Consider the following 27,900-nt stretch of genomic DNA (forward strand, 5'->3'; position numbering starts at 1 on the left):
TTTTTTTTGGTATGTTATGAACAATTTTGTATTTTTTTGGTGTTTTTTTTTCAAAAAAAGAACAAAAAATAATGAAAGTAAACAGGTGATTTTTGGAATTAGTTTTCATTCCAAAAAACGCAAAAACCCCAAAAAATTAACAGTGGTGGCTGCGTTGTGCAGCACAAACTGCATCCACTGACTGCTCGCCGTAGCAGATGATTTTTTGCACTTCACACAGTGCTGTTCTAAAAATGCGAACTCTGCCCGAATGTCCATTGGAGGTGTTGGCTGAGATGATCCGGAGTTGCTAACAAAATCCTTTTTTTTAAGGTCACATAGGAGTCGAGCACCCTGCCCTTAGGAAGAACGCACCCGACGCGACTCCGCAAAAATATAATTAAAAATAACATTAGTTTATTACAAGTACAAATATATTATTTTTATGATTACTTTAGATAATCACTTGCCCTAATATGTACATTAAAGACACTTACATATCATTTTAAAATATAAAAAAAAATTGCGGGAACCGTGCACCCAGTGCGCCCCACATATGATGTCAAGCGAGGCCTGCCACCGCGCAAGCGTCGCGTACCGTAATGCGCATGTGTCATGAATTAGCGGGAGCAGGAGTCGCGCATCGGTCGTATACCTATTGCGCACAACACGTAATATTATTCGTATATCACGTAACTGGAAAACACGCACCCATCGCACACCATACGTGGATCCTTCACAACTTTTTCAATATGGCGGCTGTAATACACACACCCGTTGCGTTAGGTATGCTTTGTGTGCGCGACTCCAACATTTTTAAAAAAAAGAAGATAATATAAAGATATTAAAGTAAAAAAATAAAATTACAGTATATTTCAGTTTTAATTAAAAAAAATGTTTTAAAAGAATTTTCAGAAAAGTGTATAATACTGTTTAATAAATAATATATTTACAAATTAACAGTTTAAAAAAATCTTCAAATTCTGTACAAAAAGCATAGGTATAACTACTTTTATAATTAAATATTTGCATTTAAAAAACCTTTGAAATTTACTGAAAAAACCATAGGTTTCAGGCACGTTATAGTTAGAAATTAGCATTTAAAAAACCTTAGAAATTGACTAAAAAAACCATAGGTTTTAGGGACAGTTATGGTTAGTTGGACATTTCACTCGAATAAAACCATAGAAATAGCGTTGCGTACCGTAATGCGCATGTGTCGAGAATGCGCGGGAGCAGGAGTTGTGGACTGGTCGCATACCAATCACGCACATCACGTAATATTAAATGTATATGAGGTAACTGAAAAACACGCAGCCGTCACACACCGTACGCGGATCCTTCATGATGTTTCTAAAATGGCGGCTAGAATCCACACACCCACCGTGATATGTACGCTTTGGGAAACAAAATATTAAAAAAGAATATAATATAAATATATTAAAATAAAAAATAAAACAAAAAAATTAAACAATTTTTCAGTTTTAACTTTCAAAAAAATTTTTTTTTGCAATTGTCAGAAAAATATGTAATGTTATTTAATGAATTAAATATTTATAAATAAACAGTTAAAAAACTGTAGAAAATCAGTACAAAAAAATAGGTATAACTACTATTGCACTTAAAAATTAGCATTTAATAAACCTTTGAAATTCACTGAAAAAACCATAGGTTTCAGCGACGTTATAGTTAGAAATTAGCATGTAAAAAAGCTTTGAAATTCACTGAAAAAACCATAGGTTTTAGAGACGTTATAGTTAGAAATTAGCATTTAAAAAACCTTAGAAATTCACAGAAAAAAACCATAGGTTTCAGGGGTGTTATAGTTAGCTGGACATTTCACTCGTACAAAACCATAGAAATTCCTCCGTTATAGTTAGTTCTTCTAACTATAACTCGCGCCCCTGCAATGCACTGCTGATGATGTCACATATTACATCACTCATGACATGGTCAGTGACATCACTGATGACATCACTGATGACATCTCAAATGACATCACTGATGACATCGCTGATGACATCATCCATGTGATAATTTCATGCATATTCTCACACTCAAATATAACTTTTGATACACCCACTCTAAATTACAGACTGCCATTCTCAAAACCATAGACACTCCAACACCAATAACTACATATCCACTCACGGATTATTAGGTCTACACACACATCCAGACACTTACCCATACAGTCATTCATACTTACGGTCACTCAGTACAGGACTATCATATGCACTCATACACCTATATAGAAACTCCCACAACGTATCCATAAAGGTACTCACACACCTAGTCATTCATGCAAATAATTAATCACACTGCCATGTACTCACCTATACAGTTATACACACACCAGCTCACTTACTCAAACAAATACTAGCACATACTTACACTCTGATACAATCACTGATACAAGCACAGACTCATCCATACAGTCACTCTCACAATTACTCACTCTCACTTATAGCCATTTATAAACTCCAATACACATATATACTGCCTTTCACATATGTAGTTACCCACACATATAATACTGAGATATACATTCACTCACTAACACACCCATCCACACACTCACCCACCCACACAGTCCATCAAAGATGCACTCTTGAAAGCATGCACCCAGTGAATCACTCACTCACACATCTATGCACAGAGTCACACACACTCAACCCACACAAACACTCAGACACCCATACAGATACTCAGACAACAAATCAATAACTCATATAGACACTCATGTAGCTACTCACCAACCCATGCAGTTGCTTACACACCAACTGAGAGACTAATACAGACTTTCACACAGTTTTGTCACTAACCCATGCATTCAGTAAGACACGTTCAATCACTCACTTATACAGGCAGTCACACATCTACTAATAATCCCTTCAGGCACTTGTAAATCCACTCATTCTTCAATACACCTTGTCATAGATATATATGACAAACATTTAAACTTTACAGAAACACACATTCACTGGATGATGTCATCAGTGATGTCATTTGAGATGTCATCAGTGATGTCATGAGTGATGTCACTGACCATGTCATGAGTGATGTAATATGTGACGTCATCAGCAGTGCATTGCGGGGGCGCGAGTTATAGTTAGCTGAACTAACTATAACAGGGGAATTTCGATGATTTTATACGAGTGAAATGTCCAACTAACTATAACAGTCCCTAAAACCTATGTTTTTTTTAGTCAATTTCTAAGGTTTTTTTAAATGCTAATTTCTAACTATAACGTGCCTGAAACCTATGTTTTTTTCAGTGAATGTTAAAGGTTTTTTAAATGCTAATTTCTAACTATAACATGCCTGAAACTTATGGTTTTTTCAGTGAAAATATATATATATATATATGCATTCCAAAGTTCTCCGCTGAGCATGAGCAAGGCGCAAGCCGAAATGCGTCGTTTTCCAGCCATTAAAAACTTTATTCAGCATATTGGAGTGTCCGAGTACTTTCTGCCTATCAGCGGAGAACTTTGGAATGCAAATTACGGTCTCCGGTAGCCCGAACTCGGACTGCCCGTGTGACAGTCTTGTACAATCCTGACCGGAACTGGTGGAGTGTCTATCTATCTATCTATCTATCTATCTATCTATCTATCTATCTATCTATCTATCTATCTATCTATCTATCTATCTATCTATCTATCTATCTATCTATCTATCTATCTATCTATCTATCTATCTATCTATCTATCTATCTATCTATCTATCTATCTATCTATATATTCACAGAAAAAAACATAGGTTTCAGGTGTGTTATAGTTAGCAGGACACTTCACTCATACAAAACCATAGAAATTCCTTTGTTATAGTTAGTTCTGCTAACTATCACTCGCGTGCCCGCAATGCACTGCTGATGATGTCACATATTACATCATTCATGACATGGTCAGTGACATTACTGATGACATCACTGATGACATCATCCAGTGAATGTGGTTTAGTTTGAAATTTAAATATTTATTATATATATACCAATCTGTATTGAAGATTGAGTGGATATATAACTGTCTGGATGGATGATTTAGTAGCTGTCTGACTGTCTGTTTAAGTTAGTAATTAAAAGTGTCTCACTTAAAACATGGATTAATAACTAAAGTATGTGAATGTGTGCATCACTGTCTCTGTTGTTGTATAACATGCTGCATCAGTTGGTCACTAACTACATGAGTGTGTATATTAGTTATTGATTAGTTGGGTGAGTATTTTTATGGGAAACTGTGTTTGTGTGTGGTTGGATGGGGTGTGTGTAACTTTATGCATAGATGTGTGAATGGTTGATTGACTAGGTGTTTAGGTTTAAGAGTGCATGTGGAAACAGTTGTTTGGGTGACTGAGTGTATTTATTTGTGTGTTGGTGAGCGAATATATATTATAGTTGTACTTCTTCAACAAAGTAAAAAAATAAAAGCCATTGTATGTGAGAGTTGGTGTATATAAATAAGTATATATAAGAGTCAGTGATTGTGAGAGTAACTATATGAATGAGTGTATAATTGTAATGGTGATTTTTTAAAAAATTACATATGAGTTACTATGTGTTTGAATACATGAGGTGTTGTGTGTATAATTGTGTAAGTGAGTAAATGTAAGTGTGATTAATTTTTTTCATGAGTGAGTAGGATGACTGCATAACCGACTAAGTTGACTGCTGATGTGTCAATGTCTATATATGTGTATAAGTGCATTTGATAGTGTTCTATTAATTAGTTGTTGAATGGGTAGTTGTGTGTGTAGACGTAGGAATCAGTGAGTGGGTATGTAGTAACTGGTATTGGTGTGTCAATGGTTTCAAATATGGTACTTTGTATTTTACAGGGAGTGATGAAAGGTTATACTAGTGTATGATGAGGTGTAGCAGATTGTCACGTGGATGATGTCATCAGTGATGTCATCAGTGATGTAATTTGAGATGTCATCAGTGATCTCATCAGTGATGTCACTGACCATGTCATGAATGATGTAATATGTGACATCATCAGCAGTGCATTGCGGGCGCGCGAGTTATAGTTAGCAGAACTAACTATAACGGAGAAATTTCTATGGTTTTGTACGAGTGAAATGTCCAGCTAACTATAACACCCCCGAAACCTATGTTTTTTTCTGTGAATTTCTAAGGTTTTTTAAATGCTAATTTCTAACTATAACGTCTCTGAAACCTATGGTTTTTTCAGTGAATTTCAAAGCTTTTTTAAATGCTAATTTCTAACTATAAAGTTTCTGAAACCTATGGTTTTTTCAGTGAATTTCAAAGGTTTTTTAAATGCTAATTTTTAAGTGTAATAGTAGTTATACCTATTTTTTTGTACTAATTGTTAACTGTTTATTTATAAATATTTAATTCATTAAATAACATTACATATTTTTCTGACAATTGCAAAAAAATATTTTTTTTAAAGTTAAAACTGAAATATTGTTTAATTTTTTTGTTTTATTTTTTATTTTAATATATTTATATTATATTCTTTTTTAATTTTTTGTTTTCCAAATTTTTTTCGGAGTCACGCACCCAAAGCGTACATATCACGGTGGGTGCATGGATTCTAGCCGCCATTTTAGAAACGTCGTGAAGGATCTGCGTACGGTGTGTGACGGCTGCGTGTTTTTCAGTTACCTCATATACATTTAATATTACGTGATGTGCGCGATTGGTAAGCGACCAGTCCATAACTCCTGCTCCCGTGCATTCGCGACACATGCACATTACGGTACGCGACGCATGCGCGGTGGCAGGTCCCGCGTGATGTCATATACGTCTTGGGGCGCGCTGGGTGTGCGACTCCTGCAAAATGTTTTTATGTTCTAAAATGATATGTATGTGTGTTTAATATACATATTAGGGCAAGAGACTATCTAAGATATTCATAAAAATGATATATTTGTACTTATAATAAACTTATATAATTTTTAAATATATTTTCGCGAAGTAACGTTTTTCAAAAAATATCAAACAAAATGGCATCTGGACAGCAGCAGCAGCAGGAGGAAGTATCTTCTGAAGAAGAATTCTTGCACGTCCACAGAGGCCGGAATCTGTTGTGTGGAAATTCTTCACTTTTCCACCTGGAGAGAAGAAAGTAAATGCGAGAAAGGTGACGTGCAAACTTTGTGACCGAGTCCTGTCCAGAGGCAGTGAAAAAAAATACTCTTGTGGCACTGCTTCTATGTACAAGCATCTCCGGACCACACATCCTCTCAGTCTTGCTCGGGAGGAAATGAGGCAAGCTGCTTTGAACCCCTCACCTGCTGTGTCAAGTACATCTGGAGCGTCCTCAGGAACACCTGCAATCGACATTAGGCCAGAATTCGCCTTTCTCGAGCAACACTGCGTGAAGTGTAAGAAACTTATATGCTTCGGTGAGCCGTCGGTGGATGTAGTTTGTGCTGTGCAACGCAACCATCGTTGTTAATTTTTTTGTTTTTGGATTGATAAATAATTCCAAATGTTTCCTGTTTTATTCGTTCTTTTTTTTGTTCATTTTTTGAAAAAACACCCAAAAAAATACAAAATTGTTCAAAAAAATAAAAAATAAATACAAAAGAAAAATAAAGAAAAAAAAAATTCTTATCAGAACTACCTCATCTGGTTAAAGACAGAACTATAATTGCAAGGTAATGTGTGAAAGTTTGGTTAAATATATGTATACAGCATGATTGACTGAAAGAATGCATTAGTAGTGTAAGGTGAATTTATAGGTGAAGATTTATGAGGAAGTACTGCAGCGTGACCCTGCAAGCTCTTTAGCTGCACTGCACTGCACTGTGGCACTTCCGAAGCACAGGGATGTGACATATGTACATGAATATGTTGCAACTCTGTGCTTACCTCTGCACTGCTGCACAAACTGCAGCCATGCGGTGACACAGGCACCCGTGCTCCATGGTGCAAGGATGTCTGTGTCATGTGGAGATTTTTTTTGTGAAGGAAGGGACACCTTCCTGCACAAAAACAATCAGTAAAGGCATTTTCCTCTTTCAATGTATGCTGTGGAATGCAGCATGCATTGAAGGAGGAAAAAATTAGGAGAAATGAAAACAATTCTCCTCGTTGCGCCTTGCTACACCAACTCTAGGATGGCGCAGCATTCACACACATCTCCAGATTTACGATTTCTCATAAATCTGGAGATGTGTCTTGTTCTATGGGTGTTCCGTGGGAACACCCACAGCAACACCTATGGGACGCCCCTTCAAAGCAAAGTTCTGTGTATGAAGGGGTCATATTTACAAGGAGAGGAAAAACCATGCAGGGTGGCTTTTCCCCTCCTTGTGAATATGAAGGAGTGCCTGGCGCCATCACTACGTTACAAAAAGTTACGTACTTGTGGCTTAGAGTGCTTGTAAATCTGCCCCATAAGTGCTTAGGTACTGTCAGACTGATACAATAAGAACATAGTGCTGGATGGGTGATTGAAGAATTGCATGAGACTGACAGGAGGTATCCTACGCTGCATGGGTACTACTTCAGTATTTAATGGAGTGGACCAATAGTATGTATCTGCTTAGAGATTTGTAGGGATTATGCACAGAATATTTTATGTGTACTTGTGTTGGTGCCTAGGTCGTTTTATATGAATACCACTAGTAACTGGAATGATGACAGTGCTGCAAACATGCAAACAGAGTGAACACTTAATTTATAAGTGCTTACGTATTGGTGGAGTGATAGGATAAGTAGATAGTGGTAGATAAGCGAATAAAGAAGTGCATGGGACAGACTGGGCGATTTCTACACTGCATGAGTACTAACTGGGTATTTAGAAGAGTGTATCAATAGTATGTAGCTAGTTAGAGGTCTGCTTGGATAGTGCACAACATATTATAGATGTACTTGTGTTAGTAGCTAGGCCATTCCATAAGTTCATGACTAGTAACTAGAATAATTACAGTATTACAAACAGAGTGTATAGTGAATTTATAAGTGCTTAGGTATTGGTGAAGTAATAGGATAAGTAAATAGTGCTGGATGGGTGAATGAAGAAGTGCATGGGACAGACAGATGGATTCCTAGACTGCATAGGTACTAACTGGGTATTTAGAAGAGCGTATAAATAGTTTGTAGCTGGTTAGAGGTGTGCATGCATAGTGTACAAAATATTGTACCTGCACTTGTGTTAGTGGCTAGGCCATTCCTTAAGTATATGACTAATAACTGGAGTAATTTCAGTGCTGCAAAGAGAGTGCATGCTAAATGTATTAGTGCTTAGGTATTGGCAGAGTGATAGGGTACGTAGATAGTGCTGGATGGTTGAATAGAGAAGTGCATGGGACAGACAGAAGGATTCCTAGACTGCATAGGTACTAACTGAATATTTAAAAGACTGTATCAAAGCTATGTAGCTGATTAGAGGTCTGCACGCATAGTGCACAGAATATTGTAGCTGTACTAGTATTGGTGTGTCTATGGTTTTGAGAATGGTAGTCTGTATTTTAGGGTGTGAGGAGGTGCATCAGATGATCACGTAGATGATGTCATCAGTGATGTCATTTGAGATGTCATCAGTGATGTCATCAGTGATGTCACTGACCATGTCATGAGTGATGTAATATGTGATGTCATCAGCAGTGCTTTACTTTAATCCAAAAAGCTGGTGGCCATATTGGCCTGGTCACGATGTGAAAATTCAGGAATTGATACAATAAAGAAAAGAAAACAAGTGTTAATATGCACACAATGTCATTTCAGCATATCTTGCCCGTGACCGCCATACCTGTCTGTTCGTCAACGTGACTTATTCATAATAAACATACTTAGAATTGCAAACATCAACATAAACAATGGACTAGACATTACTTTAAAGTGAAAGGCTATCGGCCATATTAATCTGGGCACGTTGCGTATTATAATGGTTCTTACACGAAAGAAAAGGAAAAAAGGGGTGCTAATATACACACACTATCCCTAAATAAAGTTCTAGCGATTATAGTTCCATTCCATTCACAGCTCATTTGAGATGTCATGAGTGATGTCATGAGTGATGTAACTGACCATGTCTTGAATGATGTAATGTCTGAGGTCATTAGCAGTACATTGCGGGGGCGTAAGTTATAGTTAGCTCAGGTAAGTATAACTGCGGAATTTCACTGGTTGTGTATGAGTGAAATCTGAGTCTAACTATACCGTCCCTGTAATCTTTGTTTTTTTCAGCATATTTCTAGGTTTTCTTTTAACGTTACTTAAGATGCATATCACAATGGATGGTGGGGGGTTGAAAGCAGGGCCTGGCATTGTGCTGCCCCCACCCAAGCTTGCTGCTCCTGCCTTCCCTCCTCCTAGCCATCCATTGTCCAAGTCCATGTCCCTGCTTCCTTATTACAGCCCTTTGTGGCCATTGTTCTGCCACTGGCCTTCCCGCCTTCTCTGAACAGTTAGCTTGCTGCCCCATCCACCGTCTCCCTATCCTCTGTTGTCTGAATCCATGGACTAGCCTCCTCCCTCCTGCCATGCATGGTCTGATGTGCTGCCACTGCCCTCCATTTAGCATGATGTACCCGTCCACTCCTCCTGCCCTCCATTGGCCAATTCTATGCCCCATCATTGACCTCCTGCTTAGCCTTTGTGCTTAGCTTGCTGCCCCAATTCTCCTTCCCCCTGCCCTCCGATGTCTTTGTGCATGCCCCTGCTCCATCCTTTTTGCCCACCATGTTCCATGGACCTGCCACTCCTATCTACTCTGAGTGTTCTGTTGAGCTGCCACTCCCCTCCCACCTGCCTAGCATTTTCAGATGACTGTAACCTGTCCCTGCCACCTCCACCCTGCCTGTCCACATTCCATGCCCCTATCCCCTTCCTCCTGTCCTCCATGGTCCATTTTACTGCCACACCCTTCTGCCCTCCCTGGTCTGTTGTGCTGCAACTGTCCCTCCTGCCTGCCCCGCGTAATCTGTTGTGAGGCCCCTTCCCCTGAACTCTCTTGTCTGTGCCCATGTCCTGACCCTCCCTTCTATCCTCCGTGGTCCTTTGTGCATGCCCCTGCGCCTTCCTTCTTGCCCATCATAGCCATTGTGCTGCCACTAACCCTCCCGCTTGCCATGCATGGTCTTCTGTACTGCCACAGCCCCTCCTACCTTCCCTGTGTGGTCAGCTAGCTGCCCCTGACCCCCTCCCACCTTCCCTCCATGGTCTGTGTGTATGCCATCATAGTCTCACTGTTGCTCTCCATGGTGTGTCTTGCTTCTAGTGCCCATCCTGCCTGACCTCCATGGTCATCTTGCTGCTCCTGCCCTGCCCCCTTGCCCCTAGCCCTCTGTTTCCATGTGCAGACCCCTATTCCCTCCCTCCTGGCTTGTCTGTTCCATTTTAATGCCCCTGATCCGTCCCTCCTGCCCTTTATGGCCTGTTATGCTGCAGCTTTCTCTCCTGTCTGTCCATTATGGTCAGCTAGCTACCATTGCCTCTTCCCCCTCTGTTCTCTGTTGTCCATGTGCATGGTCCTGTCCCCTCCCTATTGCTTTCTATGGATTGTTGTGCTGCACTCCCATCCCGCATGCCCTGTGTGGTGTATTGTGCTGCTGCAAACCCTGATGCCTGCCCTGTGGGTTCAGTTTAGTGCACCTATCCATGTCCCTCCTGTCCTCTGTTATCCGAGTCCATGTCCCTACCCCAATTTCTCCTGCCTTCCATGATCCAATGTACCATACTTACTAACATTTTGAACTTGGTAAGAGGGAGATTTTGAAAAACAAACTGGGGTATTGATTCTCCACTTTGACTTACATTGAAAAAGAGGAGATTGTAGTCAGGAGACAGATCAAATAAAGCCCATTTGGGCTTAAAAACATTGGACGTTTCTTGGCTGAATCGGGTCTGTTGGCATGTATGGTTGTACTACCACTGCCTCTTCCTTCTGCCCACAATGGTCTATTATATTGCCACAGCCTCTCTTGCCAGTCCTGTATTGTTGGTTTGTTGCCCCATCCCCCTTTCTACTGCCCTCCATAGTCTGTTGTGCTGCCACCGCCCTTCCTGCCTGCCCAGGGTGGTCAAATTGTTGCCTCTGCACCCTCCTACCTGCCTTCAATTTTCAGAGTCCGTGCCCCTGGCCTCTTCCTCTCAACAGTATCCTAATGAACAACTAGATTGCTAACATTCTATATTTATTACAAAAGTGTGGAACGCCCGACGTCATCTTGTAATACCTAGAGCATTTCCTTTAGAAATTACATATATGAGAGGGTCTTAATTTGCATCAAAATTATGGTTGGTGCTCTAAAAAACTAAAATGAGGACACATTTTCTGAGTTTTCAAATAGTGACAAAGCACTTTTAAATTATTTGTTATCTCTATGTCTTTTATACAGTTGACCACTTCATTAAATGTTGAACTTAGGGGAGAGGATGTGGTGTTACTTCCAGAGCTGCAGTCTTTGCAACTGGGGAACCAGGTTGGAGTTTCTGCTTCAGCTCAACATTCTGTGATTCTGATCAAATCACTTAATCTCCCCATGTCTACAACCAAAATGAAATTGTTTTTGTGTGATGAAACCAATGCTCATGTAAAGCACTCCAATACCTGACAAGTCAGCACTATATAAAACTGCAAATACACAAAAAATAAAAAGTGTTTTGCACCTTTCTGTCATTAGGCTACATGTGGGCTACATCTGGGTGATATTTGTGCTACATTTGGGCTTTTTTGTCGCTGGTGGCCATCTTGGGAGATTTATTTGTTATGAAGTTTCCTAATCTCCTCATTTACTGCAGTCTCCTCAGTAGGAAATGCTTTCAGTTTTTTACTTTGATTCCACCAAGAAGGTATTCAGATATGTCACACATTTGCCATAAATTCTGAATGTTAGCACTCTAGTTGCTCATTAGATCACTGTAGTAAAGCTACTGCTCACCACGGAAGTCTGCTGCTGGTATTAAAAGTGCATGTTTCAGTCTGCATGTCAGAATGTTTTAATGAAGTAGAAGAGGATTTGAGAAGTCACACAAAATGTGCCCTAATTTTTCTTTCTTCAGCACTAATCATAATTTCTAGGGCAAAATGAACCCCTCATTGTGTTCCTTTTTAAATTAAATGTTTTAAGTGTTATCAGTTTATTCCAATCAAGATGGCCTCAGGTGTGCCATACGTTCGTCATATGTAAGACAGTAAGCACTCTGGTTGTTCTTAAGAACACTCTGGGACATTCTGTCATTGGGCTATACTTGGGCTACATCTGGGTGATATTTGTGCTACATTTGGGCTCTTTTGTCTCTGGTGGCCATCTTGGGAGACTTATTTGTTATGAAGTTTCCTAGTTTCCTCATTTACTACAGTCTCCTCAGTAGGAAATACTTTCAGTTTTTTACTTTGATTCCATCAAGAAGGCATTCAGATGTGTCACACATTTGCCATAAATTCAGAATGTTAGCACTCTAGTTGCTCATTAGATCACTGTAGTAAAGCTACTGCTCACCAGGGAAGTCTGCTGCTGGTATTGAAAGTGCATGTTTCAGTGTGCATATCAGAATTTTTTAATGAAATAGAAGAGGATTTGAGAAGTCACTCAAAATGTGCCCTAATTTTTCTTTCTGCAGCACTAATCATACTTCCTATGGCAAAATAAACCCCCTCATTTTGTTCCTTTTTAAATTAAATGTTTTAAGAGTTACCACTTTATTCCAATCAAGGTGGCTTCAGGTGTGCAATACGTTTGTCATAAGTAGAACTGTTAGCGCTCTAGTTGTTCTTTAGAACACTCTCGGAAGCTGCAGTAGAACACAAAGGAATCAACTGACAGTCTCTGCCCTTGTTGGATGTACATGTTTTACTGAGAATGTCAGACTTCATTCTCACATGACTGAGAAAGATAATGTGAATTTAGAGAAAATATGCTCTAAGTTTACCTCATAGATCACCTTCCAAACCTCTGTGGGAAAAGCATGAGAAAATAGTTTTCTCTCAAACATGATTCATGATATCCCAGCAGAAGGCTTTTTCACATGGTAAAATCACCTTAGAACACACCACAATTCCTAAAATGAGTATGGTACCATCAACAAATGATTTATAATGTAACTAAAGTCTTAAAACCTTCTATTAACTGCAATGCTTTTTAATGAGGTGCTATCATGTATATTGGTCCCAAGATGGATGCCAACACTTCTTGGATGAAGTCCTGACAGCCAATCAGATCAACAAATGGGGCAGACCAGTCAGCTGCTGTGTTAAACATTTCGGGGTGATTCGTCAAGCGGGGGCCAAGAAAAAAGGGTGGTCCCAAAGTGCATTTTCCCCATGTTAATTTCCATAGGAATTTAGAAACAGGTTATGTAGTGAGGACTCCCTTAATACGTACATACATTGTTAAGTTAGCATAACCGCGTTAGAGGTTAGAAAGCCATCTTGCCGCTTTTGCGCACGACACTGCGTTTACATGTTATTGCTTAAACAAACTGCTGACTCGAGCTTTGCCTCACACGGAAGCAATCTGTTGTTACCATCCCGAGCTCTGCGCAGCGACCTTGGTCTGTACATGGCGTGACAAAACAGTCTGGTTTGTTAGACAATGCATGTTTTCTACTCTAGGTTGATCGACCCACTATTTAGACATAACACACAGGCAGCTGTAAATACCTGAAAGATTGGTGCTTTTAATATCACAGACATCATGTTTATTATTCAGACCGAAGACGAGCCTTCCTGCGAGAAGACTCCTGATGCTCCTGTGATGTGATTTCACTAAGCTGATCTTTGAGGTATGGGGTCCCCTATTCAAGCCTAAGAGACCTTCTATTAGCATAATAATAATATTAGCTTCTTAGTAAAGGGTAGGTGGTAGTTTCCACTGTCATTATAACATGATCACCCCTTTTATATTCTATGGTATTGTAACGATGCTGATGGTTTTGATTATAATCATTTGTCTGCTTGTATTAGCCAAAGTACTGCATCTTAGGAAACGTGGTCTATAAAAATAAACTCTTTTTATTTTCACCGTGTCTCTGTTGATTCTTGTTGTGGACTGATGTGAGAATAATATACGAACAGGTCTTTCCGATTCCCACCATTCCTGAGAGTATACTGAGTCGCTTGTTCTGGGTTGTCTTTTCATTGGGATCTCTGAGCCTAATCTCGGATAACGAATGGGACACTAATGCTAGCCGGATACTGGGTTCTGGGTTCTGAGGTGAATTTCTGGTACACCACAATTCACTGAGGTCCTGGGGTTCTACGCATAGTTCTGTGTATAAGCAGAATCCCTGCAACATGGCGCACCTAACGTTTGGTCTATGAGTTGAAACGCCTTAGCAGTGCTTGTATTCGTCCACAACACCCTCATTCTTGTTTCCGGATAACAAGTCTGACGGATTTAAACCTACCTAGTTCTATTGATATAGGTTCCTTCAAGCTTGATCATTAAAAAGGTTATTGAACCCTTGTGCTACTGATAGTATCGAGTGTAGCTTGTCCTTATGTCGGTGGAAATTGCGGCGCATAGCCGAGCAGCTCTGAAACGTCATTTGACGCAGTATGGGGTGGGCGGACCCCATACATGATGCTCTTCGGAATCAGAATGTTTGTTCCAGACCTTGATGGTCTAGACATGGCGGCGTCGACCGCACCCTTTGACGTGATGATCACTGTGCTGTTTTGCAGACTGTACAAGAAGCCAGAGACACTCTTGCGAAGGAACACTTGCCCTCCACATCTGAAGCTGAGGTTCAGATTCCGGTAGTCGGCTGGCTACCCCGAGTTGGAGACCTGGTCCGTGAGAAGGTGGAGAACAAGAAGGAGTTCGGCCCCTCTTATCGTGCACCGGTTCCAGTGCTTGGAGTGCAGGGTACAAGAACAGTCATTTTACCTCCACTTCCTGGTCGAAAAGAAAACAGGTACATCTCTGTTGACAATGTCAAACTTCAGCGAGTGGCCGATACTTCTTAGTCTGACTCCAGCAGTTTCATGCCAGACGATGCAAAGAAATTCAATGTTGGTTCCTGCTTCTAACACCTTGTCTGATGTTGCCATCGAGATGCAGTCAGTTACTGATCCCCTGTTAATACCACCGGCTGGTGGTCTGCCCGAAGAGACTGAGTATGCTTATCCTACAAATGGTCACTCACCTGTTTTACAATCTACGGTGCTTGACCAGTCCCGTTTCTCCTTTGACACTAACTCTTTGCCCTCAACTCCCCCATCGAACATTGCTGTTTTTGCGAGCTGGTTTAAAAGACATTTTTTGGTTGCCCCTTGGACATACATCTGGTTGTTGCTTTTCAGTGTTTTTTTGTTAATGTCCATTGGGTTTGTAATAGTTTTTTTCCGTTTGGTGGATGGACACTATCTCAAAGAGAGATCTGCAATTAGACTTATCAATGGAACTTTGGCCCCCCACTCCTCGTCCCACATCATGAAAAGGGAGCAGACTTTTGTGAATATTACTGCCTGGCCCGTCTTGGATGGAATCGCGTGGGATGCTGTTAAATTCCAAATTCATGGGCCTACAGAGGTCATTAATGTGCCTAATGTATTTCGTGTTTCTATGGGTGATGTGGTTAAGCAAAACATACGTTCTGATGATTGGGATGTTCACGCCATTGAAGCACTGTTTTCAGATTTGAAATATTATGCGGCTTTTGATGCTGAAGATTTATATGAAAATGCGGCTAATTATGCGGAACAATATTGTTTTCAACATTATGGCAATCACTTTCTGCATAAAGCAAACACTTTTCGTAATTTTGTAAATTTTACCCAATGGGAACACTGTCCCACCCCCTCATTCGGCAGTTCACCTACATTAGTTGATAAGTATACTTATTTTACTGATTTCAGTGTTTCCAGCCCAGCTTCCTTTTATTTTAAGGTTATGCCTGAGTCTGCCACAAAGGTTAGACTCACACACACCAAGTTACTTTATTCTAAGTCCTTTATGGACGAGTTGTCAATCAAAGGTTATGATCTATGGAAGGCTACTATTGATCTTAAATCGGTTTGGGGTTCCAAACCGTGGCAGGTTCAGGGAACTGAAGCTTTGCATCGTGCCTGTCTTGTACCAAATCATATGTTGTTTTTAAATTCAACCATCTTCCAAACCACCTGTTTCGGATTGGCCACTTCTAAACAACTAAAGTCACCTTCTGTGCCGGATCTGGGTGCTTACCCCAATTGGGATAACCACACGGATCTGTCCCTTCCTGCTTTGCAGTCATTGATTTCTAATACCTCTTTCAATATTTCGAAATTTAGTAGTGATGGATGGTTAGTTTGGCAAAGCAGTTCAGATACATGTCAACGTCGTTTTCTAGGTCTGAAACCGGGGTATACTCAGCAACGAGTGGACCCTCGGTTTGAGTCGTCACATACCGTAACTACATACTCTGTAGGAAAGTTATGTCAATCCTGGCTGCGACATTCCACCTTGGCATCTATCAAAGTTCATTTATCAAGATTACATGACAAAATAGATTTGAATGATTTTGTAAAAGGTCCTGTGGGTGTCAGATCCAAAAGGTGGGCGTATGCTATTTACAACGAAGTATGGAAACTGTCGCAAATAGAGGCAGCTTCACGTTTGAGAGCTATTGATCAGGCAAATATGGAAAAGGTATTAGCAGTTATTGATAACAGCATTAGCACTCTTTCTTCACGTATTTATACATTGGACAATATTGTTTCTTCAATTGTTGATATTGTCCATGATGATGTGTCTGTATTGTATCATGGTCAAAACCAGTTGCGTTCTGTTATGCAGTTTGCATGGACATTACAAACGTTAAAGGCAGGGAAGGTCCCCTGGGACTACTTGAATACAACATCTTTATTTCTTCCCTTTAACCGTACTGAAAAACAGCAGTTCATGTCCATGAAAGATGCTACATATTCATTGTTACATATTGAAAAATTGGAACCTTTACCTTTCTCTGTAGCGGAATTGGATACAGCCGTGTGGTTATTACATGGGTTGATAACTCTCCCGTTCGCACTTTTTAAGTTTACGTCCTGTATGAAACACTATGCTCTGGGTCGATATGAACAGCTGGGCACCGCTTTCATACATGAGGTTTGGTCCCTCCCTTTTATGTATAGATGTACAAGGGACGGTATTGAGGTTTATCTGACGGGTGAGGAATGTACAACGACACCTGATCACTCTGTAGTGTGTAGGCACATTCAGTTACACGGTGCATGTAATGTACAAGCTCCAAATTTGGCCTGCGTCCTAAAAGGTATCCCAGTGCCAGTGATTACGCCATCTTTCACGCTGCTTGCAAACGGTAGTTATTTAATTTTGAACAATGAAGCTTGCTGCGGGATGTTAGTGGGAATCCCTTACATAGTGACTGTATCGCAGAGAGTTGGCTGCTGCAATAATGTTCTATTTCCACCCCCGCATGGGCGGCTGGATGTTTCCATCTGGCCTTCTATTCCGACCTTGAAGGCAGAGTTCAATAATATGAGCAGAATAAGGGCGCTATTGTCCCAAAAGGTGGTGCCATTGACTTCCTCCCGTGAAACATTCGTCCTTCACGTTGCAAATACGCGTACTGAGGTACAGGCGCTTTTGAATACTGACCTCCCCCTACATTTTGGTGCTTTGATCAAAACAATTTTCAATGCCTCGTCCACGACCGGCCTGGCTCATTTTTTTAAGCTTGTGGGCTCGGGCCTCGTGACCTCTTTCCAAACTATTTTTGGTGTGATTCCGGCATTTTTTCATTCTATTTTCTCGAGCGTCTTTGGAGGTGTCCCGCTGATTCTGGCGCTTGTGGCAGGAGTGCTACTTTTACTTTTCATACTGCGAAATGGCTGCTCTTTCTGTGCCACACGACAACCTGTCCCGTCTGCATCTTCTCCGTGACAGGATGCTTGAATATTATGGTACGCTGCGATTGGCGACTTTGAGCCTGGCGTATGGATTATCCTTCCGGTATTCCTACTTCACCTGCGTACAGCCTGTCTTTCACTGCCTAGATTGTCCCTTTGAATGGCCTTTGGATTTGTGCTTAACCAACACGGTGTCTCCGGTGCCGGATTATGATCGACTGATGAGGCCCTTAGTGTCTCACGAGTTTGCCTGTTCTGGTGTTCGGATTATGGCCTGTGGTGCGGCGCATGGTATCCTGGGTAATTGGGACATCGCAAGAGCAGCCTATGATTTCTTGAATATGAGCTATCTGGAGGAACAATTCGGTTGCCCTCTGATCGTGCTAGAGGCTCCGCTCATTGAAGAACATGTATGTTCCTTTTCTTTGATTAATTGGATGGCTGAAACTTTTCGTGGCTCTGCAAACGATTTCTTGTTGGAAGCAGTGGCCACGTATGCTGCATATACGTTCATGGATTGAGTGAACTGTGGTCCTCTAGGTTTTTTCTCCCGTGCCTTTGGACTGCTGCCCACAGCAACATTTTTTAATTTTTCCCATCACACGTTTGTGGTTTTTTGGTTTTTTCTCCCCTTTTCGGTTTTCATGTTTTCGGCTTTTGCCTGAACTATGAATTGTTTATTAATTGAATACGCCTTGTTCTGCTCTGTCGAAACTGAACTTTGCATTCTCCTTTTTCTTGCCTACTGTATAGTGCTTCGATCAAGGGGGCATTTAGTGAGGACTCCCTTAATACGTACATACATTGTTAAGTTAGCATAACCGCGTTAGAGGTTAGAAAGCCATCTTGCCGCTTTTGCGCACGACACTGCGTTTACATGTTATTGCTTAAACAAACTGCTGACTCGAGCTTTGCCTCACATGGAAGCAATCTGTTGTTACCATCCCGAGCTCTGCGCAGCGACCTTGGTCTGTACATGGCGTGACAAAACAGTCTGGTTTGTTAGACAATGCATGTTTTCTACTCTAGGTTGATCGACCCACTATTTAGACATAACACACAGGCAGCTGTAAATACCTGAAAGATTGGTGCTTTTAATATCACAGACATCATGTTTATTATTCAGACCGAAGACGAGCCTTCCTGCGAGAAGACTCCTGATGCTCCTGTGATGTGATTTCACTAAGCTGATCTTTGAGGTATGGGGTCCCCTATTCAAGCCTAAGAGACCTTCTATTAGCATAATAATAATATTAGCTTCTTAGTAAAGGGTAGGTGGTAGTTTCCACTGTCATTATAACATGATCACCCCTTTTATATTCTATGGTATTGTAACGATGCTGATGGTTTTGATTATAATCATTTGTCTGCTTGTATTAGCCAAAGTACTGCATCTTAGGACACGTGGTCTATAAAAATAAACTCTTTTTATTTTCACCGTGTCTCTGTTGATTCTTGTTGTGGACTGATGTGAGAATAATATACGAACAGGTCTTTCCGATTCCCACCATTCCTGAGAGTATACTGAGTCGCTTGTTCTGGGTTGTCTTTTCATTGGGATCTCTGAGCCTAATCTCGGATAACGAATGGGACACTAATGCTAGCCGGATACTGGGTTCTGGGTTCTGAGGTGAGTTTCTGGTACACCACAATTCACTGAGGTCCTGGGGTTCTACACATAGTTCTGTGTATAAGCAGAATCCCTGCAACAGTTACAATACAAACTGCTGAACTGAATTACACCAAATTTGGCAAAAAACTAGGTCTTGGCCTAGAAAACATAATTTTTTTTTAAATGGTGTAAATCCGTTTAGTAGTTTCTAAGAAATTAAAAAAAAATATATTGATATCTGGGTGGAGCCTAACCACACATCTCATCGTGAGATCGGATTGGCTGTCAGCACTTCATCCTGGAATTGCTGGCAGCCATCTTGGGACCAATATACTTGATAGCACCCCATTGAAATGCATTGTAGTGAATAGAAGAATTTGAGGGTCACCAAAAGGAGAAGTATAAAGGGTGATAACAGACGTTAGTTATATTAGAATTCATTTGTTGATGGTACTGTAAATAACTCTCCTGAGACGTGAACATGAAGAAAGAATAAGTCCTCTATTAGATTCACCAACACAGGCTCCACTTGAGGCGGAGCGCAGGGTATGAGGCCACTCCATGAGTCATCAGCTGTCAGCTGTCAAATTGCCAACATATAGCTCATGACAGCCGGTGGTGGTACGTTGTCCACGCAGGGACACAAGAATGAACTACCAACATACGGTGTCTTCGCAGGGACACACGAGTATAAACATAACACATTTTCCCCCTTAGGAAAGGAAAGAGAGAGAGAGAGAGAGAGAGAGAGGGAGGGAGAGAGAGAGAGAAAGATGAATGAAGCTAACAACTACAAGATAAATGCGTGTGTGCAATGTAATCCGAGGGTTTTACAGGAGGTAACAACCTTCTTTCTGCTCTGCTAGTGCTGATAGGGAGAGTGATGTCATGCAAAGGTGTGGAGGGCAGCTGCCTTCCAACTCTGCCTGTGATGTTGCGATCAGGTAAAACATGCACAGGTGCGGCCATGGGCTGCAAAGTCATGCTGAGTGTTGTGGTATTTGAGGTGAAGGGCTCATAGTCAGATTCCTCGTCAGACACACCAGTGGGGGCACTGCTGGGTTTACTGGTTATGGGAAGCTCACTGGAGGGATGTAAGGGCAAGGTACTGTCTGGGTCCCTTAAGGTTTGTCTGCAAAGGGAGAGGGCAGAGAAGTGCCACACTTTACCGTCGCTCAGGAGAGTGGAATCACAAAACACCTTGTGTACTGTTAGGGGTGGGGAGTACCTAATCCTGGCCTTTGCTTATGTGCCCACTTCTCTTGATCCTGACAGTGTCCCCGACGTGGAGCTCAACTGGTTTGCAACCATGCTTAAGGTCGTACCTGACTTTGCAACTGGATTGTGCCTGTACCAATCTTTCCCTTACACGGTAGGCTGACCAGTGTACTCTTTTGGCGGCTTTGACCCAACCCACATTGTCTTTGGACAATGGTGTCCTGCCCCGCATAAATTCAAACGGGCTGTGGTTAGCCAGTAGTGTCAATCAGAGAGATGCAATAAGCCCAAAGTGTTTTGAGAATTTCCTGTCTCCAACTTAGGTTGTTACTACAGGCCAACTGGACTATACCTTTGATGACCCTGTTAAAGCATTCAACGGCACCGTTGCCCGCTAGATGGTAAACAGAAGTGGTCTTATGCTCTATTTGGTTTCTTTGCATGTAAGTCTTGAATATGTCTGACATAAATTGGGGCCCATTGTCACTGACAATCTGTTTGGTGAGACCTTCGTGTGTGAATATGTCGTCTAAAAATCTAACTATGCATTCAGAATCAGGTTTTTTGACAAACTTTAGTTCGGGCAACTTAGTAAAATGTTCTATAACGACGATTATGTACTACTGTTCCATTTGTTCTACAATGGGACCCATGACATCCATTCCAATACTCTCTCAAGGCATGGAGGGGCACGCAATGGGATGCAGTGGTGGTCTGAAAGTGACCTACGTTTTATCTGAGTTGAGGCATAGGGTGCAATCCCTGAATATCCTTTCTACTGCCAAACTAATGCCGGGCCACCAATATCTATTTTTAACCCTGCTCTTGGATTTCCCTATGCCTAAATGTCCTTCATTGTTACAGCAAACAAATGATGGATGGAATGCTGACAATGCAAACATTCTCCCCCAGTCAAAAGATCTGGGTTGAATCCATTGTTCTTTTGCCCACTACGCCACCCCAGTTTGGACCCAGCCATATGCAAATCAGTCTTGACCCTGTGCTCCATGGGAACAGTCCAGACCGAACTGCCAGGCCAGGTCCTCCCTGGACCGGAAACAAGCATCCTAGCACCAGTTTCAGGGTATGTCACCCTTCTTCAGCCAGGCTAGCTTGAGTCCAGTGGCACAGTGAGCAAGGGACCCACGTCTGGGCATCCCCTTCACACTTAGGGCGAAAAGTGTTACAGCAAACAAATGATGGGCAGAATGCTGACAATGGAAACATTCTTCCCCAGTCAAAAGATCTGGCTTAACTCCATCGTTCTTTTGCCCACTACGCCACCCCAGTTAGGACTCAGCCGTATGCAAATTAGTCTTGACCCTGTGCCCCATGGAAACAGTCCCGAACAAACTGCCAGGCCAGGTCCTCCCTGTACCGGAAACAAGCATCCTGGGTCCGATTTCAGGGTATGTCACTCTTCTTCAGCTGGGCTAACTTGAATACAGTGGCACAGTGAACAAGTGACCGACGTCTGGGCATACCCATCCCATTTAGGGCAAAAAGTGTTACAGCAAACAAATGATGGATGGAATGCTGACAGTGCAAACATTCTCCCCCAGTCAAAAGATCTGGGTTAAATCCATAGTTTTTTTGCCCAATACGCCACCCCAGTTTGGACCCAGCCATATGCAAATCAATGTTGACCCTGTGCCCCACGGGAACAGTCCAGACCGAACTGCCAGACCAGGTCCTCCCTGGACAGGAAACAAACGTCCTGGGCCCAGTTTCAGGATATGTCACCCTTCTTCAGCCAGGCTAGCTTGAATCCAGTGGCACAGTGAGCAAGGGACCCACGTCTGAGCATACCCATCCCACTTAGGGTGAAAAGTGTTACAGCAAACAAATGATGGACGGAATGCTGACAATGCAAACATTCTCCCCCAGTCAAAAGATCTGAGTTGAATCCATCATTCTTTTGCCCACTACACCACCCCAGATTGGACCCAGCCATATGCAAATCCGTCTTGACCCTGTGCCCCATGGGAACAGTCCCGACCGAACTGCCAGGCCAGGTCCTCCCTATGTATGTATGAACGCTTTTAACAATATGGAGAGATTTATGGTTGAATCATGTAATAGTGTGCTGCTTTATATTTGGCTAGGCCCAACACTCATGCAGTTATAAAAACACTCAAGTACTACCCATGCAGTCTTTGAATGATCCAGGCACAACACATGCACTACTGTAATCACTCAGGCATTACTGTTGAACTCATGCAATCTTCTAGTCACTACCTATGCACTCATTCAATCACCAAGGTATTACTCAGCACTCTTTCAATCATGTAGTCAGTACTAATGCACTTTTATAATCACCCAGGCACTACCTATGCACTCATGCAATCACCCAGGTATTACTCATGCACTCTTTCAATCACCCAGCCACTACTCATGCACTTATATAATCACCCAGGCACAACCGTTGCACTCCTTCCATCACTGAGGCACCACCCTTGTACTTATGTAATCACTCAGCCAGTAGTCATGCTGTTATGAAATCACCCAGGCACTACCTTTGCACTACTTTATTCACTCAGGCTCTACCTCAGTAGTCCTGCAATCACCCAAGAAGTACCCATGCAGTTATAAAATCACCCAGTCACTTCCTATGTAATCATGTAAATCCCCAGATATTACCCCTGTAGTCATGCAATCACCCAGGTGTTACCTATGTACTTCTTTAATCCCCTAGATGTTACCTCTGTACTCATGCAATCACCAATGCATTAACTTTACAGTGCTTCATTCAGCCAGTCACAATCTTTCCACTCTTTCAATCACACAGGCACTACTCTTGTACTTATGTAATCACTCAGCCAGTACTCATGTACCTATAAAACTACGCAGGCACTACCTTTGCACTCCTCTAATCCCTCGGGTAGTACCTTAGTACTTTTGTAATCACCCAGACAGTACTCATGGACTTATAAAGTCACCCATTCACTTTCTATGTATTACAGTAATCCCTCATATATTACCCCTGCAGTTATGCAATCACCAAGGCACTACTTATGTACTAACTCTGTAGCCGTGCACTCATGCAGGTTGTACCTATGTTGATAAGAATTCACCCAGGCAGTATGTTACCACTCCTTTCTTCACTCAGGCACTAACTCAGTAGTCGTGCAATCAGCCAAGAAATACTCATGCACTTATAAAATGGCCCAGGCACTGCCTTTGCACTCCTGTAATTACTCAGGTAATACTTTAGTACTTCTGTAATCACCCAGGCAGTACTCATAGAGTTATAAAATATTGTATACATATTTCTTTTAGATATGATGTTGGTTTGAAAACGTAGAGACATATGTATGCATGCTTCTTAGAATATGGAGAGACTTGTATTTGAGTGATGTAATAGTCTGCTGCTTTATATTTTGCTAGGCCCAATAGTTACGCAGTTATAAAAATATTCAAGTCCTACCCATTAATTCTTCTATTAATCCAGGCAGTACATATGCACTGTTGTAATCACTCAGGCATTAATCCTACACTCATGCAATCACCCAGGCAATACCTATACACTCATACAATCACCAAGGTATTACCCATGTACTCTTTCAATCATGTAGCCACTACTCATGCACTTATATAATCACCCAGCACTATTTCAATCACAGAAGTACTACCCTTGTACTTATGTAATCACTCAGCCAATAGTCATGCTGTTAAGAAATCACTCAGGCACTACCTTTGCACTCCTTTATTCACTCAGGAACTACCTGAGTAGTCCTGCAATCATCCAATAAGTACCCATGCAGTTATAAAATCACCCAATCACTTCCTATGTAGTCATGTAAATCCCCAGATATTACTCCTGTAGTCATGCAATCACCCAGGCGTTACCTATGTACTTCTTTAATCCCCCAGATGTTACCCCTGTACTCATGCAATCACCCACGCATTAGGTATACAGTGCTTCATTCAGCCAGCTACTATCTTTACACTTTCAATCAGGCAGGCACTACTCTTGTACTTATGTAATCATTCAGCCAGTACTCGTGTACTTATGAAACGCCCAACTACTATCCATGCAGTCTTCCAATGATGTAGGCACTACATATGAACTACTGTAATTACTCAGGCATTACTGCTGCACTCATACAATCATCAAGGTATTAACTACGCAGTATTTCAATAATGTATCCACTACTCATGAATTTATATAATCACCCAGCACTACCGTTGCACTCATGCAATTACCCAGGCATTATCCCTGTAGTCATGGAATCACCTAGGAATTATTGCTGTAGTATACAATTACACAGGCATTACCAAAGCTTTTCTTGAATCATCCAGGGACAACAGTTGCTCTCTTCAAATCACCCAGGCACTATGCCTGTACTCTTTGAATCATCCAACCAGTACCTATGCACTTATAAAATCACCCATGCACTATCTCTGCACTCCTCCAATCACCCAGGCACTACTACTACACTCATACAACCTTACACACATTACTCCTGCACTCATGCAATCACCCATACTTTACTTACGCATGCCGCCAATCTCCTAGACATTACCCTTGCACTTATGCAATCACCCTGGCATTACACATGCACTCTTTCAATTACTTAGACAGAACACATGGACTCTGTACCTCTGTTCTTTCTTTCTGCACTTATTTTGTGTCTTTCTGCTTGTGTTGCTTCTTTCTGTACTCCTTTTAGGTCTTCCTGCAGCCCTGTTTCCTCTTTCTGCATCCGTGTTACCTCTTTCTACACCTCTGTTAATTCTTTCTGCACTTTTTTTTAGTTTTTTCTGTACATGTCTTGTTTCTTTCTGCGCCTTTAATGCCTCTTTCTTCACCTCTCCTCTCTTGTTGTATCCCTCTTGCCTCTTTCAACACCTCTGTTGCTTCTTTCTAAATCCTCTAGCTTCTTTGTACACCTCTGTTGCTTCTTTTTGCACCCCTCATGTATCTTTCACACTGTCTTTGGTCTTTCTGCACCCCTCTTGCCTCTTTCTGCACCTTTGTCTGCAGTGTCTGACATACTTTTGGAATGCAATTAAAAATATTTTTTTATTTATGTATGAGAATATTTGTATATAATTATTTTATTAATATTAAATGATTTAATGAAAGTATTTAAACTTTTCTTTCTTTTCAGATACTCACCATTACTATTAATAAAGATTCAGTATCGCAAGAAAAGATCAAAAGAAAAGTAAAGAAAGAAAAGAGTACAATTGAAAAGAAACAGAAAAGGAGAAATCAGACAAAGTACAACATGTGACATTGAAGAAAAAGGCTTCTGGTAAGAGAACTAAAGAATTTGTTAAAAGAGTTTTAAAGAAGATTACGAATTTAGAAAATGGAGAAAAGAAAAAGAAAATTAGTACAACCATTCAGAAGGAAACAAAAAAATGAAATATTAATAGCAAATCATGTTTTGGGAAAATAATCTACGATGAAAGAAGGATGAAACAGTATAAGGATATTAGGAAATGAATGTTTAAAAGTAGAGTACCGCAAAAGTTTATGAAAGATTGCAAAAAATATAAAAGAAGATCTGCATTTTACAAGAAAAAGCATCAGATTGAAAGTGTAGTGGAAAACGCTTTTGAATTAAAAAGAAGATTGTTTATATTAGTTCTGAATATTAGTTCTGAAAAGAATGACAACATTAAATAAAACAACGTGTTTTATGAAGGAGAAAAGTAAAAGAAAAAGACTTTTCCAAAACGTTTTGGGTGAATGGAAGCACACTTCTAGTACAGAACCTTTTTTTAATGAAGAAAGCTATTTTCAACAAAATACATTAGTTCACGCAGTTGATATCATTGGTTGTTCAATTGAAAAAGAAAAGATGGTTCCTAGAAATGTAGAAGAAGTAATAGCTGAAGAAGTTCAAGGGAGACGTTCACAAGCTCCAGTGTATAGGTGGATTGTAGTAGTATTTGTAGTATACCACAGGAATCTATTGATATTTTACAAAATTTCATACAAGAGTATGGTAAAAAAAAAAGTGTTCACAAGAATATTAAGATGTTGCAAGGACTAGATCTTTGTAAAGTGAGAAAATATACTGGCTTGCAGGGTCATTCTCTGGCCATTCTTTCTAGAAAAGTGTGCCAAAGTACTTTTCATCATTTGAGAATGTAAGCAGTACATCACTCAGGAATGCGGATGTTAGTAAGAAGATCGTACTATGTAAATAGCGCTGCATTATGTTTAAGTGAAATAAACACTGCTCTTTTGCATGGTTCAGTATTGGATGTAAAAAAAATTGTGTTGATATACAGTTTCGTTTCTTTGGTCCTGAAGAGTAGTGTAGAGAAAGTGAGAGTTTCATAAGTGTAGGTGTTGAAGAAGAGGTGAAAGATAATAGTACTCAGAAGTTTGCTGAAGAAATTACAAAGTTTAAGGTAGTTTGTTGTGAAAAACCAAACTATGTTTGTATCTGTTGTCGACGTACTCACTATTGAAGTCAAACTAGGAATGTTGATGTGTATTTAAAAAGAAAAAGGAAAACAATGATAAGTGGGAGCAATTTTGTGCTTATTTGTTGTGGAAGGTCGATTTGAGTTGGGTAGTGATCAACGTATTTGTAAATATTGTTACAGCAAACTAGTGGAGAATAAAATGCCAGCTAGAGATGTACATAATAACCTAGAGTTGGTAGGTATTCCTTCAGAACGAGTATATTTAAATACATATGAATCTGTTCGCATTCGGTCTGTGCACCCGTTTCAGGCTATTGTTCGTATGGAGCCTAAAACAGGTAAGCTGCCTCCAACAGATTTACAAAGAGGGTTAAAAGGAAGAGTTGTGTATTTACCTTTAGATTTTAAGAAAAATATTGAAACTGTTGGTGTTGCGAGAGAGGAAAGTGAACCTGTAGTTATTCTAGTTAATGGTGTACCAAGAAAGAGTCGGAAAATATGGCAAGAGTTAGTAGATGTCACCAATCCTCAAAAAGCTGCATTATATCATATAAAAAACAATATTTATTATAAAAAGATACACGTGGGCGAAGAAGAAATATCTTTAGGAGATGATACAGAAAATTCAACTGGCCAAATCAAAAATGTGGATGTCTCCAGGAGTGAAGAAATTTATGAACATTATAGTATGCATCCTTTACATTCAAAAGAAGCGATTGGAAATACTATTGAATTATTCCAAATGAAGAAAGCGAAGGGAACTCCTATGAGTGTTTGGGAAAGAAGTTTAGAAGCCCATTGTTTTCCCCACTGGCAAAGGTGGAAGGTATGATGAACGACCCATGCAGATTCCAGCTTCAGAATATCGTTCAACAAGATTGTACTCAGAAGATCCAAGATTTCGACCATGTATTCCATATATAT

This window comes from Triturus cristatus, chromosome 10 (genome assembly GCF_964204655.1).
Source record: "Triturus cristatus chromosome 10, aTriCri1.1, whole genome shotgun sequence".
NCBI lineage: Eukaryota > Metazoa > Chordata > Amphibia > Caudata > Salamandridae > Triturus > Triturus cristatus.